Raw genomic sequence first — 21,730 nt, 5'->3', positions numbered from 1 at the left:
CCCTATATGGAGGATAAAAGTGAGTGGCTTATTGGAGGCCAAAAGTGGAAGTGAGTTATATGGTCATCACTAGGGGCACAAGGTGTAGGGTTGTTCATGGGTGCTTACTAAGCCATTCGTGCTACCATGTGTCCAAGTTAGGGGTAGGGATATGACAATTGCCCCTCTGGTCAAGAGGTAAATAGGTTATAAAGTGCCCTTCCTTGAGACCATTTAGGCAGAGCCCCAATGAATAGTTATTGTAACAGCCTGTTTTTAGGTCAAATCAGAATAGTGGTTTTGGAACCACAAAGTTGAAGTTAAAATATTAATTTTATTATTATTTTAATGTTTACAGCATGTTAGTAGAGTCATATGAAAATTTCGTTAAGAAATTTTATCGTTTGTATGCTTAATTCGATAAAAAGGACTAAATCGCGTAAAATGCAAAACTAGAGTTCTATTAGTTAAAGGTATCAAATGACAATGTGATTAAATGGTTGAGGGTTTTATGTTGCAATTAGACCATATAAATTGCTAGTGGACTTTTATGGCCATTAAAATGAAATTATAAAGGTTATATGTTAATGTTAAATTAGTAAATAACCAAATAACTTAAAATTAAAATAAGTAAAATTAAAGTATCATCTTCCCAAAAGCTAAACACTACTGAAATTTGAAGGTTAGGAAGCCATAGTTAGGGCTTGAAGCATTCGGCCAACATTTCTAGTGCATATCAAGAAAAGAGGAATCCAGAATTAGATCGGGGGAAAGGCAAAATTATCGAGTAATCGATCCAATTCGTCAATTCCGAGTACGAGGTAAGTTCATAAGTAAATAATTTTTTTTGAAATTAAATGTATATGTTTTATACATTGCCGAATTGATTTGTATAAAGACATACATTGCCGAATTTGATTTGTTTATAGATATACATTACCGAAATTGATTTGTTTATAGATATACATTGCCGAATTTGATTTGTATATGGTTATACATTGCTGAATTTGATCTGTATACGGTTATACATTGCAGAATTTGATTTGTATATAGATATACATTGCCGAATTTGATTTATATATGGTTATACATTACTGAATTTGATTTGTATTTAGATATTCATTGCCAAATTGATTTGTATATAGATATATTGCCGAATTTGATTCATATATGGATATATATATTGCCGATTTGATTTGAGTATTGGATGACTGGTTTTGTGCATGAATTGATTTAATCACGAAGTCGAAAGCTTCGAATAAACCTTAGTAAATGTATTGGATATTGGTGTCATGATATTAGGACTTCCGAGGTGTGATTTCGTGTAAGACCATGTTTGGGATATTGGCATCGAAGTGAGAAAATGTGTAAGACCATGTCTGGGACATTGACATCATATATGATTTGTATAAGACCTTGTCTGGGACAGTGGCATCGATATGCGTTAACATGTAAGACCATATCTGAGATATGGCAATGTACGAGCTTTATATGTTTCCGTATGTTCTTAACAATTCCGAATGTGAATTTGAGCTAAATGGTTCAGGTATGTGGGAAGTTATATGTTCATGAAATATTAAGGTAAGTTTAGTACTTAATGTGATAATATGAATTTATATGAGTTAGTTAAATGTATATGTGTTTGAGATTTATTTGAATTCTACCTAGTTGAATTGAATTATAAATATCATTGAGATGATTTAATTACTTATGGCTTACTAAGCTTCCAAAGCTTACTTTGTGCATTCTTCTACTGTTTTATAGATATATAAAGCTAGCTCGAGCTCGGGGATCGTCAAGGATTATCGTCACACTATCAATCGATAATTTGGTATTTTTGAAAGCTTGATATTATGGCATATGGCATGTATGGACTATGGTTAATTTTGAGTTGTATATAAGTGGCCATGCGAAATGACTTGTTAGAGATACAAATTATTATGTATATTCGGTCATGATATAAGCTCTTTTGGGAAGTATGTTTCGAAGTATATATGTATGATAATGTTTGGTTATAAGATTCGACTTGAGTAATGATTTAGTTGGTTCAGAAAAAAAAAGGTTTGTATATGAAATATGATTAGTAGACATGAATTGTGATAAATGATTGTGTTAAACTGTGTTGAGTTAGGTAGTGCCTTGTAACCCTAATTCGGCGATGGATACGGGTTAGGGGTGTTACATTTTAATTGGTATCAGAGTTACGATTTAGTCGATTCTAGGACTAAAGTAGCGCGTGAGAGCTTAGCTATACATGCCATAATTATATACTACGATAGTGTGATGAATTCTTGACAATTCAAAATGTGTTTTCGTATAGGAAATGGATCCCGATCGAGCCGTAGCTAATGATGTTGAAAGTAATGCACCTGCTCCCACTTAAGGGGCAGTGCAATCTGATTCTAGAATTGTTGCTAGTAGCCACGAAGGAGAGGCAAAGCAAGTCTTTTTCCAAATGATGAATGAGTGATTTACAGAGTTCATTCGAACGAATCCAACTGCTCAACAACCTCCACCCCCGCAAGTTCCTGTATCTCCCCAAGTTATTGATTCGATACGTTCGAGTAAGCCACCTGTCGATAAGATTCGTAAATATAGGGCCGAAGAGTTTAGAGCTACTGTTGATGATGATGCTGAGAGAGCTGAGTTCTGGTTAGATAATACTATCTGAGTGTTTGATGAATTATCTTGCACTCCCGATGAGTACATCAAGTGTGTTGTTTCCTTTCTTAGAGATACTGCATACCATTGGTGGAATACCTTAGTATCTGTGGTTCCTAAGGAACGTATTACTTGGGAGTTCTTTCAGACTAAATTTCGGAAGAAATATATCAGTCAGAGATTTATAGATCAGAAACGTAAAGAATTCCTCGAGTTGAAACAGGGTTGCATGACAGTGACAGAATAAGAGAGGAAATTTGTTAGACTCAGCAGATATGCCCGGAAATGTGTACCGATCGAAGCAATCATGTGTAAGAGGTTCAAGGAGGGTTTAAATGAAGACATCAAGTTATTAGTCAGGATTCTGGAAATTAAAGAGTTTGTGGTACTTGTCGAGCGAGCATGTAAAGCTGAAGAACTCGGGAAAGAGAAAAGAAAAGCTGAGTTTGAAGCTAGAGATTCACGAAAAAGATTATCGAGATGAATTTAACTGCTCAAAGGCTGTTATGGGTTATTCTAGACGAGATCGAGACAAACCACCTGTGAGTTCGAAGGTGACCTCAATAGCTAGTGTTGGAAAAATCAGACCTAATCAACTCGAGTACAGACATTGTGGTAAACGTCACCCTAGTGATTGTAGATTGAATGATCGGAGCTGTTTTAAATGTGGATCGTTAGATCATTTCATTTGTGATTGTCCCGAGTTGGTTGAAAAAGACACTGTGCAGATTACGAGACCGAGTAACACGACAGCTAGAGGTAAACCACCCAGAAACACGGGTAATGTGAGTAGTAGCCAGAAGGGAACTAAAGACACTACTGTTAGATCTGAAAACCGCGCACCTGCCAGAGTTTATGCTATTTGCGCTCACGAAGAAGCTTCGTCTTCAGATGTTATTACCGGTACTTTCACTCTCTATGAAACTACTGTAATTGCATTGATAGATTTGAGATGTCAAAATAATGAGATTATCCGGATTGAGTCAGATGATCTGAATAGGTTGTCGGCTATGATTTCGTCAATGAAAGCTCAGATCTGATAAAAGGGTATGAAACTTACTTTGCTTATGTTCTTGATACAAATGTGACTGAAAAAAGATTGAATCTGTGCCAGTTATGTGTGAATATCCAGATGTATTTCTCGAAGAGCTATCAGAATTACCACTGATTGGAGAAGTTGAATTTGGTATTGAACTAGTGCTGGGAACTACTTTGATATCAATAGCTCCAAATAGAATGACTCCCACCGAGTTAAAAGAATTGAAATCTCAGTTGCAAGAATTAATCGATAGAGGATTTGCACGACTGAGTTTCTCTCTCTGGGGTGCTCCGGTATTATTTGTGAAAAAGAAAGACGGAACTATGAGAATGTCCATTGATTATAGACAGCTCAATAAAGTGACGATCAAGAATAAATATCCTTTGCCCAGAATAGACGATTTGTTTAATTAGTTGCAAGGGGCTACTGTGTTCTCAAAAATAGATCTAAGATCTGGTTACTATCAGTTGCGAGTAAAAGAATCCGATGTGCCAAAAACTGCTATCCAAACGAGGTATGGACATTATGAATTTTTAGTTATGCCTTTTGGATTAACAAATGCTCCTGCAGTCTTTACGGACTTGATGAACTAAATTTTTAGACCGTATTTAGACCGATTTTGTTGTCATATTTATTGATGATATATTGATTTACTCACGAGATGAAATTGATCATGCCGAGCATTTGAGAATTGTGTTGCAGACTCTGCGAGATAAATAGTTATTTACAAAGTTCAGTAAATGTGAATTATGGTTACGAGAAGTTGGTTTTCTGGGACATATAGTGTCAGCATCGGGTATAAGAGTCGATCCGAGCAAAATTTCTGCAATAATAGATTGGAAACCTCCGAGAAATGTATCCGAAGTTCGTAGCTTTCTGGAACTCGTAGGCTATTATAGACTATTTGTGAAAGGCTTTTCAATGATTGTGACTCCGTTGACAATATTGCTTTAAAAAGATGTAAAATTTGAATGGTCCGAGAAGTGCTAGAAAAGTTTTGATTAGTTGAAAGGCCTATTGACTGAAGCTCCAATGTTAATACAGCCAAAATCGAGTAAAGAATTTGTGATCTACAGTGATGCATCATTGAATGGTCTGGGTTGTGTTTTGATGCAAAAAGGCAAAGTGATAGCTTATACCTCGAGACAGCTAAAGCCATATGAAAAGAATTATCTGACGCATGATCTGGAATTGGTAGCGATAGTGTTCACGTTGAAGATTTGGCACCATTATTTGTTCGTTGAGAAATGTCATGTGTATTCAGATCACAAGAGTTTGAAATATCTGTTGACTTAGAGAGATTTGAATTTGCGACAACACAGATGGTTAGAGTTGCTAAAAGACTATGAGTTAGTAATTGACTATCATCCGGGAAAGGCCAATGTGGTTGCTGATGCTTTAAGTCAGAAATCTCTGTTTGCTTTACATACGATGAATACTCAGTTAGCCCTATCTGATGACGGTGTGATTGTAGCTGAGTTGAAAGCGAGACCGTTGTTTTTGCAACAAATTTGTGAAGCTCAAAAAGTTGATAACGAAATATTAGCAAAACGAGCACAATGTGATTCAAACCCTGATTCAGAGTTTCAAGTTGATCCCGATGACTGTTTAAGATTTAGAGGTCGATTATGTGTTTCGAGAATTTAGAGTTGATTCAGATGATTTTGAATGATGCACATAGTAGTCGTTTATCTATTCATCCGAGAAGCATTAAAATGTATAATGATTTGAAACAGCTATATTGGTGGCATGGCATGAAACGTGATATTTCAGAATTTGTTTTGAAATGTTTAATCTGTCAGCAAGTTAAAGCTGAGCATCAGGTACCGTCTGGGTTACTGCAGTCGGTTATGATTTTCGAGTAGAATAGGACAGAATCACGATGGATTTTGTATCGGGTTTGCCTCTGTCACCGAGTAAGAAAGATGCGATCTGGGTAATTGTCGATAGACTGGCTAAGTCGGATCATTTCATTCCAGTATGCACGAATTATTCACTTGATAAGTTAGCTGAGCTATATATCTCTCAGGTTGTGTGGTTACACGAAGTATCTATGTCCATTGTTTCAAATAGAGATCCGAGATTCACATCGCGTTTTTGGAAGAAATTGTAAGATGCATTGGGTCCAAAGCTGCACATTAGTATGCTTTTCATCCTCAGACAGATGGTTAATTAGAGAGGGTTATTTTAATACTCGAGGATATGTTGAGATGTTGTATTCTCGAGTTTGAAGGTACGTGGGAACGATACCTGCCATTGATTGACTTTGCGTATAATAACAGCTATCAATCAAGTATAAAAATGGCATCGTACGAAGCTTTATATGGTCGCAAATGCCGAACACCTTTATACTGGACTGAACTTAGTGAGAATAAGATTCACGGGGTTGATTTGATCAAAGAGACTAAACAGAAAGTGAAAGTGATTCGTGATAGTCTGAAAGCAGCGTCAAATCGTTAAAAATTGTACGCACATTTGAAACGGAATGATATTGAGTTTTAGATCGGGGATAAGGTGTTTTTGAAAGTCTCTCTGTGGAAAAAAAATACTTATATTCGATCGTAAGGGCAAGTTGAGTCCGAGATTCATCGGGCCGTATGAGATCATCAAGAAAGTAGGTCTAGTGGCATATCGGTTAGCTTTACCAAATGAGTTAGAGAAAATTCACAATGTTTTTCATGTATCGATGCTTCGACGATACCGATCCGACCCCTCGCATGTGATTTCTCCTTCTGAGATTCAAATACAGCTTGATATGACGTATGGCGAAGAACCGATCAGAATATTAGCTCGCGAGGTCAAAGAACTGAGAAATAATAAAATTTCTTTAGTGAAAGTCTTTTAGTGTCGACACAGAGTCGAAGAAGCTACTTGGGAAACTGAGGATGCTATGAGAGAGCAATACCCGAACCTATTCACTGGTAAGATTTTCGAGGACGAAAATCCCTAAGGGGGGAGAATTATAATAGCCCATTTTTGGGTCAAATCGGAACAATGGTTTCGGGACCACAAATCTAAAGTTAAAATATTAATTTTATTATTATTTTAATTTTTACAGCTTGTTAGTAGAGTCATATGAAAATTTCGTTAAGAAATTTTATCATTTGCATGTTTAATTCGATAAAAAGGACTAAATCGCGTAAAGTGCAAAACTTGAGTTTTATTAGTTAAAGGTATCAAATGACAATATGATTAAATGGTTGAGGGTTTTATGTTGCAATTAGACCATATAAATTGCTAGTGGACTTTTATGGCCATTAAAATGAAATTATAAAGGTTATATGTTAAGGTTAAATTAGTAAATAACCAAATAAATTAAAATTAAAATAAGTAAAATTAAAGTATCATCTTCCCAAAAGCTAAACACTACCAAAATTTGAAGGTTAGGAAGCCATGGTTAGGGCTTGAAGCATTCGGCCAACATTTCTAGTGCATATCAAGAAAAGAGGAATCCGAAATTAGATCGGGGGAAAGACAAAATTATCGAGTAATCGATCCGATTCGTCAATTCCGAGTATGAGGTAAGTTCATAAGTAAATAAATGTTTTTGAAATTAATGTATATGTTTTATACATTTTCGAATTGATTTGTATAAAGATATACATTGCCGAATTTGATTTGTTTATAGATATACATTATCGAAATTGATTTGTTTATAGATATACATTGCCGAAGTGATTTGTATATAGATATACATTGCCAAATTTGATTTGTATATGGTTATACATTGCCGAATTTGATTTGGATATGGTTATACATTGCCGAATTTGATTTGTATATAGATATACATTGCCGAATTTGATTTATATATGGTTATACATTACCAAATTTGATTTGTATATAGATATTCATTGCCGAATTGATTTGTATATAGATATACATTGCCGAATTTGATTTGTATATGGATATTAATTGTCGAATTGATTTGAGTATTGGATGACTAGTTTCGTGCATAAATTGATTTAATTACGAAGTCGAAAGCTCTGAATGAACCTTAGTAAATGTATTGGATATTGATGTCATGATATTAGGACTTCTGAGGTGTGATTTCGTGTAAGACCATGTCTGGGACATTGGCATCGAAGTGAGAAAATGTGTAAGACCATGTCTGGGACATTGGCATCATATATGATTCGTATAAGACCCTGTTTGGGACAGTGGCATCGATATGCGTTAACATGTAAGACCATATCTGGGATATGGCATTGTATGAGCTTTATATGATTTTCGTGTGTTCTTAACAATTCCGAATGTAAATTTGAGCTAAATGGTTCATCTATGTGGGAAGTTATATGTTCATGAAATATTAAGGTAAGTTTAGTACTTAATGTGATAATATGAATTTATATGAGTTAGTTAAATGTATATGTGTTTGAGATTTATTTGAATTCTACCTAGTTGAATTGAATTATAAATATCATTGAGATGATTTAATTACTTATGGCTTACTAAGCTTCCAAAGCTTACTTTGTGCATTCTTCTATTGTTGTATAGATATATAAAGCTAGCTCGAGCTCAGGGATCGTTAAGGATTATCGTCACACTATCAATCAACAATTTGGTATTTTTGAAAGCTTGATATTATGACATATGGCATATATAGGCTATGATTAATTTTGAGTTGTATATAAGTCGCCATGCGAAATGGCTTGTTAAAGATACTAATTATTATATATATTCGATCATATTATAACCTCTTTTGGGAAGTATGTTTCAAAGTATATATGTATGATAATGTTTTGTTATAAGATTCAACTTGAGTAATGATTTAGTTGGTTCAGAAAAAAAAAATGGTTTGTCTATGAAATATGATTAGTAGACATGAATTGTGATAAATGACTATGTTAAATTGTGTTGTGTTAGGTAGTGTCTCGTAACCCTAATCTAGCGATGGATACGGGTTAGGTGTGTTACAGTTATTATAGCAATTAAAGTAGTGGGTGGATGGAAATACCAACAATTAGCAATTATGTGTCCTAAGGAAGCTTCGAAAAAGGAGGGGACGCACTGAAGGTTATAGAACGACTACATTAATTAAAAGGTTGTACAATTGTTCAGGGAAATAAGGGCTAATGATGGGTTGTGTCATTTCACGGGACACGTGTCTGAGTGGCATTGATTGTGGAGCGTTAGAGTGTTTTGTTTGCAAAACGCACCATTTTTTGGAAGGGGCTATATATAATCTCCTCATTTAGCGGGTGGAGGTTATTTGCTTTATTTGTATTCTTAGGTTTTCTTAAGCTTTTCCTTTTCAAAGCTTTGATTCCTTCTAAAAGTTTCTAAGTTTTCTCTCACTGTTTCTTCCTTATTTCTTTTTTTTTTCTTCTGTTTGGTGCCATCCTATCTTTTTCATCTTCTCTACTCAGATTTGGGGGTTTTCAGGGTAAGAATTTGATTTCTCAAACTTTTTCATTTTATTTTGCAACTACTCATTTGTTTTGATGGCGGGAGAAAATCATGGTAGGGAGGCTAACACCTCTAATAAGGCTTAGAGGAGGAAAAAGAATCCTTCAAGGTTTGTAAGGGAGGTCGTGGAAAGTGGTGCTTTTGAATGCACCACAATTGAGATGGAGGTAGAACGGTTGTTTCATCGTTGTGGGTTATTAGTAGACCTGTCACATCCCAAAAACTGATTTAGAAGAAATTAGGTTAGTGAAATCAAGAGTGGTCACACTTGTTCTGAATTAAGATTGTGAAAATTATGTCAAGTAATTTGTTCTGGTTCAGTGGTTAAAAATTGTGTTTGTGTGTGAGGGGTCCTATGTTCAAATCTTTTTCCTTAAATTTTTGTTTCAACCTTTGACTTTGAAGACCCAACTTATATGTTATTTTTGCTCAATTGATGTCAAGAATGAACCTGTTGGTTCAGTGGTAATGCTTCAGCTTACACAGAGGTCTTTTGTTTGACTCCTGTGTGTGCAAAGTGGAAAATTATTTTTATTTAAAACTCTGGGAAAAAAATCTGATGTGGATAGTTAATAGAGGTTAGTGGGTAGTTTTTTTAAACATAACAATTAATCCCTAAAACCACTCCCTTTTTTTATCGTCTATCACCTCCACTCCTTTTTTTCACGTTTTTTTCTTCTTTTCCCTTTTATATTTATATTTATATTTATATTTATATGTTGATAATGAGTATAGGAATAATAATTCTAAATTATTACTATAAATATGAATAAAGCATTTTTAACCTATAAAGAAATAAATTAAAATATCCTGAATCATTTTAAATATCATAAAAATATAATAAAATCAAGTTAAAAATTATAAAACATCATAAAGTACTTTAAAAATCATGTAATTGTTATAAAATAAAAAGAAATAGAGAGACTAAAGAACAAAGAAAATATCGGAAGCAATAGAGAATATATTTTATTGATGAATGGGATGATTACAATGCTTCATCAGAGTCTCTATTTATAGGCAAAAGAAGTATAAAATAAGTAGAGATCTAATTCTAGTAACTATAAGAATTTAAAGTACATCAAAACTTTATCTTGGTCATGATGGACATCCACTTAATAAGATATTCATAACACTCCTTCTTGGATGTCCATTGATAGAGAATAGGTCTCGTTAAAACCTTATTAGGAAAAACCCTATGGGATAAAAACCTAATGAAGGAAAAAGAGTACACAATCTTCTATTACAAATTGCCTCATTAAAAACATTCACCAGGAAAACCCAATAGGACAAAACCTTGGTTCAAGGAAAAAAGTACAACTTCTTTTAGACTCCCCCTAATGGCAACATTACATTACATCTTTGAGTTGACACGTTCCAATCTTGTGTAGTAGTCTTTCAAATGTTGAAGTTGGCAAGTAAAAAGATCTGCTAAATTATCACTAGAACGAATTTGTTGATCATTTATATCACCTCTTTTCTCAAGATCATGGGTGAAGAATAATTTGGGTGAAATATGTTTCATTCTATCACCTTTGATGTAACCACCCTTCAATTGAGCTATACATGCTACATTATCTTCATATAAGATAGTTGGCATATTTTCCTGTAAAGGCAAATTACATATCTTCTAGATATGTTAGGTCAATAACCTTAGCCAAATACACTCTCGACTTGCCTCATGCATTGCAATTATTTCTACATGATTTGAAGAAGTGGCAGGTAATGTTTGCTTTAATGCCATGATATGGCAGTACCCCCACTTGTAAATAAATATCCTATTTGAGATTGACCTTTATTTGGATCTGATAAGTATCCAGCATCAGCATAGCCGACTAATAGGGATTTTGAATCATTTGAATAAAATAACCCCATATCAATAGTCCCTCTGAGATATCTAAATACATGTTTAATTCCATTCCAATGTCTATGTGTTGAAGAAGAATTAAATCTTGCTAACAAGTTTTAAGTGAAAGATATATCAAGTCTTGTGTTGTTTGCAAGATACATCAATGCCCCTATGGCACTTAGATATGGTACTTTAGGACCAAGAAACTTTTCATCATTCTTGGAAGGACGAAATTGATCTTTATTCATATCTAATGATTGTACAACCATCGAAGTACTCAATGGGTGTGCTTTATCCATGTAAAATTTCTTTAATATCTTTTCTGTATAAGTTGATTGATGAATATGAATTCCATCTTTTAAATGCTCGATTTGTAAGCCAAGACAAAATGTTGTTTTTCAATGATCTTTCATCTCAAATTCTTTCTTTAAACAATTTATTGTATTTTGTAGCTGTTCAGGAGTTCTAATAATATTTAGATCATCAACATAAACAACAATTATCACAAAATCTAATCCAAAATTTTTTATAAAGGCACATGGACAAATTGGATCATTTTTGTAACCTTCTTTTAACAAGTATTCACTAAGGCGATTGTACCACATACGTCAAGATTGTTTTAATCCATATAAACTTTTCTTTAATCTGATCAAGTAATTTTCCCGAGAAACTCTATATTCTTTTGGGATTTTAAATCCTTTAGGGATTTTCATATAAATTTCACTATCAAGTGTACCATATAAATAGGCTGTAATAGTATCCATTAGATGCATGCCAAGTTTTTCACGTACTACTAGACTAATAATATATCTAAATGTGATTGCATCCACCACAGGAGAATATGTCTCTTCGTAATCAATGTCGGGCCTTTGCGAAAATCCTTATGCTACAAGTTGTGCTTTATATCTTATGACTTCATTTTTTTCTTTTCATTTTTGTACAAATACCCATTTATATCCTACTAGCTTTACAACTTTAGGTTTTTGGACTACAGGTCCAAAAATTTCACGTTTAGAAAGTGAATTCAATTATGCTTGAATTGCATCTTTCCATTTTGGCCAATCATTTCTATTTTTACATTCCTCAATAAATTTAGGCTCGGGATCCTCATTTTCTTTTATTATTTCAATAGCAATATTATCAGTAAAATTGTTTTCGGCAACTACATTTTTTTCGGTTCCATCTTTTTTTCGTATTGACATAACTTATCGAGATCTCTTTATTTTCATCATTTTTATTTTCACTTTTAGATAACTGAATCTCTTCTTGAGTTTTATAATTAGTTATGTCATGGGTCTCTTCAGGAACCCCTGCCTCCACTATATGACCATCTTGAATGTTTGCTCATTTTCTTTTAAGAGGATTTTTATCTTTGGAACCAACCGGTCTTCCACGCTTCAGGCATGAATTACTTTCTTTTGCACTAACAGTTTGTCCTATTAGGACATCAATTTGTATTGGAGTATTTTCAGCTAGTATGTGAGATTTAATGAATCTGGCAGTTGATTTGTAAAATGAATTATTTGTTGAACTTCTGGTCCACCTTGCTTTGTACGAGGATCTTAGACATTGATAATTTATTTCAAGTACTTTATTAATCAAACTTTTCCCCTAATGTTGGGAAAATTGACAACTCATGTCATAACTAAATCTCGAATTAATAGCTCAAAAATATTATAAGGAGACTCATATAAATATACATTCTCAATCTCTTATGATGACCCATCTTTGTGCGTTGTGGTGGAGCAGTTGTAACATATACCACACATCCAAAACTTGTAAGATGAGAAATATTTGACTATTGACCAAAAATCAATTGTAATGGGGAATATTTATAATTTATTGGCTTGATGCGTACAACATGTAAATCAATACAATCTCATGTCGAAATAGGAAGTTTTGTTCTCATAAGTAATGGTTTAACTATTAGTTTGAGGCATTTGATAAATGATTCAGCTATATCGTTTTATGTGTGAACATGAGCTATAGGATGTTCAACTTTTATCCCGATTGACATACAATAATTATTGAAAGATTAGGACATAAACTCACCAACATAAGTAAGATGAATTGTTTTAATTGCATAATCTAAAATTAATCATTTAAACAAGCAATCTCGCAAACGACAGGTTGCAAGTTGATAACTCATGTGGTTATTTTGTAGATGCATCTACCAAAATCATATAATGTCAAAATCATCACATGGTGGATGAATGGGCCCATATTCATTTCAGAAATGCAAAACATTAAATCTCAACTTTAACCAGTGAGTTTGTAATAATCAATTATCATTGAGAATAAGCAACACATGAGAATTCTTTAAATTAAAGAATCTTCTGATTGTTTAATAAATGTCTATATGAATTCTCAATTAATTTTCATATCATATATAATCCATGATGGTCTAATTGGTCACACCAAATATTAAACGTATTTGTATTAGTAAACTTTTGGTTTACTTAATCATGTTTTTCAATTGTACTAATATTGTAAATATAAAATTTGACAATTAATAATTTTATTGTCATTCTTTTTTATTTTGTATTCATATATAAGCAATATTGTGACATTTACTTCTGTAAATGTCTACATCAATGTGAAGTCCATAATGTTATTAACTCAATAAAAGAAATATAATTTGCAAACAATTACTTATAATATTCACTTTAGGGAATATGCCAAAATCTTCAAATATTTTGACCACAATTTTCTTGTTTTTCATTATTATTCTTTTTCTAGTGGTTAGAAGTACCACTATTATAATCACCTTTATAATGGTTATTTGTACGTTTCCAACCACATCCTCAATTACAACAACAATCATTATCTCTATATTTTCATTTTTCATAATTGTTATGTACTGCTACATTCACTTTAGGGAATGAAGCAAAACTAGTGGGAAGAATTTCATAGTTTTTCATTAGTAACTTATTATTTTACTTAGCCACTAGAATGTACGAGATCGTTCGAAAGTACTATCATTTTCACAATATTGCTATTGCAGGAGCACATTAGATATTTCAATCATATAGTGTAATGTATTCCTTCGGGGAATATATATATAAAACAAATACACGAGTATATCATGTTATTTCTATATATGGTTTTAATGTAAAACACATGAAGGTTTTATTCAACATATATCTTCTTCATCTGAAAAACAATATTATATTTTACAAAATTATGTATCACAAGGAGGTAAAATATTAGCTCTTAAAGAGCTTTATTATTATTATTATTATTTATAGTTTGATGCAATATTAACTCTTCAGGAGCATATAATCATTTTATTATATAACCTTACTGAATGCTTAATTTATTTTAAATTATATACAGTTTTGCAATTCTTTTTAACATGAATGATAAAAAAATTTTGATTTTCTAAAATTTTATTTATTCATATAAAATAATATGTATAAAAATACATATATATTAAACATAACAAATAATAAATTCATGTTACTAATAAATTATTGTGGTTAAATAATATATATTTTTATATATCATAACACAGCAAAGTACAAAATATTATAATGTCAAATTAAAACAACTTTACAACTATAAGAGTGCGTTTGGTTCGCAGTATTGGATTAGGGGTGTATTGGAATAGAGGTGTATTGGAATAGAGGTGTAATAGCAAATCAACTGTTTGGTTGAATGTAATGGAATAGAGGTGTAATAGTAATCTTGTGTTTGGTTGAATGGAATAGAGGTGTAATAGCATAATGGAAAAAACTAAAATGACTAGAATACCCTTAGCATAAATTTATTTTGGTAAATGATTATTGTTTTAATAAGATTATTAATATCAATAATAAATAATTTAATCATATTTAAATATAATTATTATTAAATATATTATAATTAAAATATATAATTTAATAAAATTCTTAATAATCAATATTCTTATATGAATTTACTCAAATCATAATATATGATACTATAAAATATAAATTAACATAATTATTATTAAATATATTATAATTAAAATATATAATTTAATAAAATTCTTAATAATCAATATTCTTATATGAATTTACTCAAATCATAATTTAATAAAATTCTTAATAATTAATATTTTTATATGAATTTACTCAAATCATAATATATGATACTATAAAAGATAATTTGAAATAATTAATATTAAAAATAACATGTAACTGTTTGTTACTCATTCTTTGTTTCTTATTCTTTTTGTTTTGATCATGTATCAATCATTTAAACCAAATGCTTGGTTGTATTGGACAGTGTTTTATTACTTTATAAATGCATGATTTTATATACACAAATACATATGTATAGGAAAATTATCTGAATGAATGGTTAATATTTATTCAGCAAAACTTAGTATATACACACATAAATTAAGGTAAGATAATTAACTCGATATCTAGCTTGAGCAGCTCGAGTTTGTCTAAACAATACATCAAAACTTTTTATTTTGAAGCTTATAAACTTAAACAGCTTAAGTGTCTTATTTTTCATTATGCTATAAAGGGAATATAAATAAATACCAGAATTTTGATAAGAAAAATTGCAGCAAGCAAAGCAATATCCTGCTATTAAACTCACTATAAAATATGTAATATAGCAAACAAAGATCTCTCAACTGATCTTTAATCTTTTTAATCATTTGTAAATAAAAGAAAAAATTACAAAAAAGAACAACCTGCAGAATGTTTGATGACAAAAACTAACAAAAATCCATGATTCAATATCAAATTCAAGATGCATTCTCCTTTTTCAGCTTAGCAAGTTCTTGCTTGATGACTCCAGACCTCTGCAAAACCGTATTACAGCTCGTCAAGCTTCGATTGATGTTTTGAGGAAGTGCTTTCAAGAAAAGAACTCTGGTATAAAACGGGTAGACACAATAGGGGGTGTATCGGAAACTGACCTTGATCTTAGCCAACATAAGCTTGAACCTATCAAAGTCGTTGAGAGATGCTCTTCTCTTCTGGACAATCAACTTTCTACCCCACGAGCTACTTTCCCATTTGTTCTTAACATCTGCAAGTTAACATAAGAGTGATAAGAAAGAAAACATATCTTCAAGAAACAACATTACAAATGCTGGTGAAAGCTATCGTTGTCCTTACCAGCCTTCTCCATAGCTTCGATCAACCCATTTGTTCTTGGGAACACGTGGAATGTCAATTGTGATATCTGTCAATGTAAGCCTCTTGAAGTTCATTTGGCCTCTTACCATATCCGGGGCATCAACAAGTGCCTGCCACATTAAAAATACAGTCACTTCTTACACGCACATCTCCAAATAACACCTATAGGACTTCAACTAGACTAGTTGGCTGATAAAGGAACATTGATAATTGAGCAGACCGTAATCCAAAGACTAAAACCAGTAAGATGGGTTAGTAGAAAAATTATGCAGCCAAAATCTAATGGTCACATTAAAGACATGTTTAAACCCTTCATATGACATGTGATAAAGGAAAGAGCTTTCTTACATGACCACAGGTAAGATTGCAGGCAATTGCATGACTTGCTTCATGCAAGAATACTGTAATGAGCTTAAAAGGCAGCAACAGCACTGTTCTCCATAGCTACAACAATCAGGGGGAAACATTAGGTCAATCCATTTAAGCAAACAGAGGCAACCAGTTCAAATTCCAAAGAATACTGTATCGTTTAACAGAAATTCAACTGCAGTGAATCCTCCTAGAAAACTCCTAAAACCTTGGCATCCTCATCCTTATGAACAACTTATGAAAATTGCTGTAAATTCCATAGCATTTATGAGTTCCTTATGAACAGATTTACAACAAGTATTACAAAAGTAAATCACAAATGCTCCCAGAAAAGAACCCAATTTCCTTCAACGTGCAAACCAAGAAACTATTTAAACTGTTAATCTATTTCGTAATTCAAATTACCATTAATTCGATGGTTTCTCCAAAACAAGAAACTTATTAAATTTTAAACTAAAACTAACAATCATGGCTTAGTCAACTAAACCGTAGATATATCATCCTTCAAACAAACATAACCAGGGAGCTCTTACCAAAATTACCCCATTGTTTTTACCGTGTTTATATTGTTTCCTTACAACAACCAAAAGCATAGCAGAGAAAAAGATGATCTTCGTTATAAACAAGAGAAAAAAAATTCAAGAAAGAAGCTTACAACAAGAATGACAACAGTGAAGACACCAATTGTAACCAGAAAGGTAACTTGGCCATTATTGCAGCAACTGTTTAGCTCCCAGTTCACCATTTTTCTGCCTTTATTTCAAATCTAAAAAGAACCCTTTTTTTCTAGGGGTCTTTTGTTTGGGATTTGAGAAAGTTAGATGAAAAAACAATATATGTTCCAATATCCAAATCATTGAACTTCAAATAAATAGAAAAAAATATCTCAAAAAGTTTATAATAAAGGCTTCCTAAATTACCAAGCATCAAAAACCCAGAAATTTTCATCCTTTTCATTCACAGACCAAATAAAGAACTATGAAAACACACTAAAAGGGAAAAAAAAATCTCGATAAGAAGAACACACCCACAAATGGTACGCCAGAGGATGTTAGAGGAGCAGAACACACTGGATGTTAGAGGAGAAGACGGTGAGGAGAGTGGAGAAGAAAGGTAGAAGGAAGAAACAGAACGTGGATTTTGGGTAAAACAGAAGCGTGAATCGGGAGGGTAAAACAGGGACCAAAATTGAAGCAGCACCTAATCTGAGCTCAAGGAAGGGATTAGAAAACGGTAGATTTTGGGGATTAGATCAGTAGTGTATTAGACTTGTAATAGCAATACACTGAACCAAACAAAGTATTAGAGAGGGATTAAGCGGGACCCACCGATTAGGGGTGTATTGGCATAGCCAATACACCCAACCAAACATGGTGTAAAGGTTTAAACTCTAAAGGTTTAAACATAAATATTTTCTATCCTCCACCTCTTATGACATAATTTCATTTCAAATTTTACAATGATATGAAATTATCACAGACAGGGTGAATATCTCAAAGTTCATGACAAGTAAGTATTTGTACTCGCATTCCGTAATAATCAAATATCTTAATTAAAATCAAAATTAAACCAATCAATTCTATTAAAAAAATTATCTCCACATAAAAATCCAAATAACTAAATGCATGAAGGGTTTTATAAATTCATAGAGATACAAATAGTGAACTTTATAAATTGAACTTTTTAATAGAAATCAAATCAAATTTCAAAAGAAGTTGATTAGATTGACTTACGTTATCATGAATGAGAAGTAGTGGTTATAAACATCCTTTGTAATGAAGAGAAAGAGATCATCCCCAAGCAAATATCAAAAAGTAAACTTTGAGAGTGGATCTTATTTATTGGTTTCATATAGATAACGATATCAAATCTTTCACTATCCTTGAGAACAAAAAGTAAAATAAGTTAATCAAAATAATGATAACGTATAATGAAAGAAGAATGAAAAATAATAATCAGATATGAAAATTAAATAAAAGAAACTTCCTGTAAAAACTTTGCATCTTGTTGTCAAAGATATTGGAAATCATGGAGGATAAATTTGATCATTGATAAAATAAACTATCACTTTGAGCAAGATCGTGTTGATAACGTGTTATAAAATAAAGAGAGATAGAGAGACTAAAGAACAAAGAAAATATAAAAGAAGTATCACTTTGAGAACGTATTTTATTGATCAATGGGATGATTACAATGCTTTATTGGAGTCTTTATTTATAGATGTTAAGTATGAGTCCTATTTTCAGTCAAATTTGAAAAATAATATTCTAGTTAAACTCCGTTTAATTGTTTCAATCAACCACTGATTAGTTTAGATTATTTTATTATTATTTGACATATGAATTTAGCTTATAAATAGGCTCTTTTACAACCTTGGAAAAATAAACCCATTAGAGATTAGAAATCATAACACATTTAGAGAATTTTGTGTTTACGTTTAAAGGGTTCTTTGTTTTCGGGTTTTTGGGGTTTAGTTTTATCTCCATCTTTTGTACTGATTAAATGCTAAAATTACATATTTTATGTAATTAAATTGGTTACTTTATGAGAGTGCACCACTGATTTTTCCATGTTTATGTTGAATTTTATACAGGGATGCAATTTGGGGATAAATAGAAGAAAAATGAAAAATTGGGCTAGATTGAAGAAAGAAGCAAAGAAGGAGGGCCAAAGCCGAATTTTTCCAAGATATAATTAGCTGAAATTTTTGTTGACTTAGTGGGAGATTATATAGGGATTTTTAATATTTTATTCCCTTGATTTTCTATGATTAGTGGCTGTTACTTTAGCAAGGCCACTAGTATAAATAGGAGGCTACATTGTTCATTTATTCATCAAGTGATAAATCAAGCTTTCATCTTTGAATGCAATTCCTCTTTTCTACTCACGAAATTATTTGTTGTTCTTAGTTTCCTTTTTCTTTCAGTTCATTAATTTCTAGCCTGTTACCACTTAAACCATTTACAATTTCTTTTTCAAACTTCCTTTTCATTTCCAGTAGCTAACCATCTCACTTTAATACACTACCAAAATCCAGCCCCCATACTTAATCAGGCCACCCATTCGTTTCACCCATTTTTACCTTGTTTAATTTATCCAACTCCAATATGCCCCAAACCTTAGTTAACTAAATCCATTTTCAGCTTTAGGTCGAAATTAGCCTCGTCAAAACTTGTGAGTTACGAACCCGAGCAATTTAACTCCTAAATTTCAGTACTTATTATTTATCCGGATTAAGAGTATGATTTTGTCAACTCACAAAGTCAGATCAACATTAAGTCAAAAAAGACGTCGTTTGATTTAGTATGGTTAGACGTACAGTTGGAATTCCGAAAAGACCGGTTGTCCAATCAATTTTCTGTGAACACATTGGTGTGCCAAGTGGAGATTGATGTTTGGTTCCGTCAAGGGAAGTAGTAACCAGATTTAAATGTCCCACGCGGTTGAGGACATTGGTTCGAGCTAGGCTCTTCTAGAACGCAAAGCTGCTGGAGTTCTAAATCACGAACGTTTCGTTGGTTGTTCGATCTGTAAGGGTTAGTTATAGGACGTTCCATAACAAATTTACACAAGGAAGAGTTGGTGTCTGAAGCGTCCTTGGTAGCTATAACTAGCTTATTGAAAAAGAGGAGTTATCTAATTTCGAAGATCGGTTCAAAGACGAGGAAAAATCCGTGCCTAAAGCTGAGCTTAGTTTAATTAATTTTTCTTTAGATTTATTTAACTGTTTTTATTATTTTATTTTAAGCCTTTACTTTTCACTTATTTTTTCCCTATTTATTTCAGGTTTCAGGTTTTCAATTTTATCCTCCCCCTAAATTTCTTAGGCACGATAACTTCCCAGATACAAATCTGGTCAAGAGAGAAAGAATTTGCAGTAAACCCATTCTCTGAGGGATCGACCCTACTCCCTATACTACTTAAATTGCAAATTAGGCGTAGGTTTATATTGGTGGATTCGACACCCATCAGTTTTGGCGCTGTAGCTGGGGATTGGCAACACTTATAATTGTTTAAATCATCTTCATGACTAGATCTTCATCCGAAGATCTCGAATACAACCCAGAGATCGAGAAATCAGCACGAGCACGACGAAAAGAGACAGAAGCTCTTAAACGTACAAGTAAAACAGAAGTTGAGCTAGGACAAGGGATCCTAGAATCTGACGTCGAAAGGTTGAGCTAAGCAATTCGTGCAGAGGCAATTCGACGTGGGAAACAAGTTGAAGTGGTTGAACCTGAGACCGAACCACTTTTTGAAACAAAAGAAGCAGAAGTCGGTGAACTAGAAAGGATGGCGAACCAAACCATTCATCAACTAGTCGCTGCTCCCAACGAGCAAACACCGTTATGCATCAACTATCAAGCTGGAGAAACCCCGTTCGAGTTGAAGTCAGGCCTGATCCTCCTTTTGCCCACTTTTCGAGGCTTGAAGAATGAAAATCCACACACTCACTTGAGAGAATTCCATATGGTCTGCTCAAGCATAAAACCTCAAGGAGTAACCGAAGATGAAATTAAACTTCGGGCCTTTCCATTTTCTTTAGTTGATACAGCAAGAGAATGGTTATTTTACTTACCCCTTAGTTCTATTACAATGTGGGATGACTTATCTCATGTTTTTCTTGACAGATTTTTCCCAGCATCGCGAGTAGCTGAACTTAGGAGAGACATAGTGGGAATTCGCCAAATGGAGAGTGAATCGCTCTATGACTATTGGGAACGATACAAAAAACTGTGTGCAAGTTGTCCTCAACACGGTTTGACAAAACAATCACTTCTTCAGTATTTCTACGAGGGTCTGCTCCCTATGGAAATGAAGATGATTGGCGCTGCTAGTGGAGGGGCGCTTGTCAATATGACTCCACAAAGGGAAAGAGAACTGATATCCACCATGGCGACAAATTCTAAACAGTATCGGCCAAATTCAGAACCCCCAAGACGGGTTAATGGGGTAAACGTTTCATCCTTAAAAGATAAATTGGATAAGCTCACTAATATTGTTCGATCTATGATTACAGAAAAGAAGAATCTGACCCAACTGTGTGGAATTTGTACTTCATCTGAACATCCGAAGGATTTGTGCCCAATCCTTAACGAAAATTCAACGGCACATGTTGACACTGTCGGGGGCTTTCCAGGACCTCCGCAAAGACGCTATGATCCTTTCTCCAACACCTGCAATCCAGGGTGGAAGGATCATCCCAACTTGAATTACAGAACTAATCCCTGATATAATTCATCATACCAACCGATACCTCTGTAACCACCGCAACCGCCACCCAAGCCGAGTACATCTTTAGAAGCTATT

General features: G+C 33.1%; 1 pseudogene; it reads right to left on the bottom strand.

Annotated features, from left to right (window-relative positions):
- Positions 1–15,465: 15,465 nt before the first annotated feature.
- LOC107915644 (60S ribosomal protein L14-2-like) lies at positions 15,466–16,211 on the bottom strand (annotated as a pseudogene).
- Between the last annotated feature and the right edge of the window lie 5,519 nt (positions 16,212–21,730).

Source organism: Gossypium hirsutum, chromosome D10, assembly GCF_007990345.1.
Source record: "Gossypium hirsutum isolate 1008001.06 chromosome D10, Gossypium_hirsutum_v2.1, whole genome shotgun sequence".
Taxonomy (NCBI): domain Eukaryota; kingdom Viridiplantae; phylum Streptophyta; class Magnoliopsida; order Malvales; family Malvaceae; genus Gossypium; species Gossypium hirsutum.
The sequence above is the reverse complement of the archived record's forward strand: the minus strand, read 5'-3'. Positions and strand labels throughout refer to the sequence as shown.